Source organism: Mustela nivalis, assembly GCF_964662115.1.
Source record: "Mustela nivalis genome assembly, chromosome: 7".
NCBI lineage: Eukaryota > Metazoa > Chordata > Mammalia > Carnivora > Mustelidae > Mustela > Mustela nivalis.
In genome coordinates, this window is record NC_139026.1 from 33,745,817 (window position 1) to 33,748,448 (window position 2,632).

A 2,632-nucleotide genomic window follows, 5' to 3' on the forward strand; every position below is an offset into this window, starting at 1 on the left:
TTTGTTAAAACAAATTTATTAGCAATAATAGCATTAAAACAGTATAAAACAGTATAAAAACAGTATAAAACAGTAACAGATTAATAGCAATAAAACAGTATGATTTGAAGCTATAGTATCTTAGGGGACTTGATTTTTCTTTTTATCAACTGTTAAAGCAAGTTCATGTGTAAGGGAATTTGTTTCTAGTAACTATTTAGCAAAATGAAGTTAAATGATAATAAATTTCACTTTCATTAGATATAGTCACTCTGAGTGAAATTTATATTGTTTGAAGTCTGGACACTTAGATGACCTTATAGAAAATCTCTGTAGACATTCTGTTGTAACTGACTGTAAAATTCAAAGACCACAGATAACAAATCACAGTGGGGGTGGAGGAAGATGTGCTAATTGGAATAGCTGAATATATTATGTTATTCTAAAAACAGAAAAACAAAACCAAAAAACCCCTACATATTTCTTACATAAAGGGCTGCAGTTGAAGAGGGTATAGGGATAGTCTCCTTTAAAAAAAAAAAAAAAAAGAGGGAAAAATATAATAACAGTAATCACTGGAAAAGCCAAAATGATGGCTTTTCTGAATTATGTATGTTTTAGGAGATGCAGTCAGGAAGATACGAATAGTGACATAACAAATTGTTTTTGAGGGTGGCTTCCTATATAAAATTGATAAATCATAAGGAAATGCCACTTCTGGGGGCACGTGGGTGCTCGTTAAGCATCTGCCTTCGGCTAGGTCATGATCTTGGAGTTCTGGGATCAAGTCCCGCATCAGGCTCCCTGCTCGAGGGGAAGCCTGCTTCTCCCTCTCCCATTCCCTCTGCTTGTGTTCTCTCTCTCTCACTTTGTCCCTCTCTGTCAAATAAATAAAATCCTTAAAAAAAAATACTACTTCTGAACAAAAACCAGCTGAATAAATGTGTTAGGCAGATGTTGAAGATAAATTTATCTTAATCTAAAAAAAGATGTTTAATTTGCATATTTTATATATTTAATATATTATTCTTTCAATTAGTTTTAACATAAAAATAGTGCCTAACATATATTGCAGAGGAAAGCTATTTATATATTTTCTTCTTGTGAGGCAGGTTGAGGTCTTTTACATGTATTAATCATAGCATGAACACATCATTTTTCACCATTCTAGGGAGACTATAAAGCATTCTCATATCACTGAAACTGAAAAAGAGATTCCTATACCAATTAGCTGATTTGTCTTTCATTTAACTTTTCTGATGTTCAGAACTGGATTTCACTGAGGACTATAAATAATAAGGAAATTGAAAATACTCATCTACTTTTAAACTTTGAGATCGAACCCATGACAACTGCATAAAATAATCATAAATCTAATGTTTGATGTAGCAATAAAACTAAAAAACATTTGTTTTGGAAGACTGTATCATCATTCTTAGGGGAAACTGTTGGAGATCTGTAATGTGAATAATTAGAGCTATATTCTAACCCTATTTTTATACCATATTACATGCTGTACTATTCATATTAATTAAATGTCTATATTTAGATGAAAACTTTAAAACTTCACTCAATTCTATTAGAACTAAGAGTTTTTATTAAACACATTAAACAATGAAGAGAGATGCTGTCATGTTTGTACACTTAAAATATCAAGATATATCTTGAGAGAAGTCAAATTTTGTACACTTGTTATTTAGACAGTGAGATATTAAGGAGAATTTTCTTCTCACTCTGGTTTCTTCTTTTGTTACTGTGTATACCATCATACCCTGTTCTCTAATTCTAGAATATTTATCTATATAAAGCATTCCTTCTTTATTCTGTTTTCCATTATTTATATTTTCTGTAATTGGATCATTATTTACCCTTGTCTAAAGGACAGTAATATTCTGATATTATATTGAAGTATTTGGATGTTATCGAAAAAATACATGCATACATGTTTTAAAAAATTTGTCAATAAGCTCTTTCCATTCTCTCTCCCATCCATTTTGGTGGCGGCTCTTGGTTGGGGCTGTCCTGTACCTAAGGCAGAAAGATGACGGCCGCAAAGAAGACGAAAAATTCGCTGGAGTCGATCAACTCCAGGCTCCAGCTCGCTATGAAAAGTGTAAAGTGTGTGCTGGGGTACAAGCAGATTCTGAAAATGATCAGACATGGCAAAGCGAAGCTAGTCATCCTCTCTGACAACTGCTCAGCCTTGAGGAAATCTGAAATAGAATACTACACCATTTGGCCAAAACTGGTGTCCATCACTACAGTGGCAATAATATTGAATTGGGTACAGCCTGTGGCAAATACTACAGAGTGTGCACGCTGGCTATCATTGATCCAGGTGATTCTGATATCAGAAGAAGCCTGCCAGAACAGACTGGTGAAAAGTAAACCCCGCGGAATTTTTAATAAAACTGGCCACAACTTGTTTTAAACGTACACACACACACACACACACACACACACACACACACATAATTTGTCTATATGATCATTCTTGACAGAAAGCTTTGAACAACTCTTCAGAGTTGATAAAATGCTTGGACCTGGCAACTATACAAAGAAACAACACAGATGTAGTGGATGAAAGCATTGTCACCAGGGTCAGGCAGCTGAGGAAACTGTGCCATCCTTGACCAGATACGGAACCTCAGAC

The 2,632-nt window shown here is 34.2% G+C and overlaps 1 pseudogene across 1 annotated transcript; it reads left to right on the forward strand.

Moving 5' to 3' along the window:
* The first annotated feature begins 2,020 nt into the window (after positions 1–2,020).
* LOC309869414 (large ribosomal subunit protein eL30 pseudogene) lies at positions 2,021–2,377 on the forward strand (annotated as a pseudogene). The gene has a single exon. The product of its transcript is annotated as a large ribosomal subunit protein eL30 pseudogene (transcript).
* Positions 2,378–2,632: the final 255 nt, after the last annotated feature.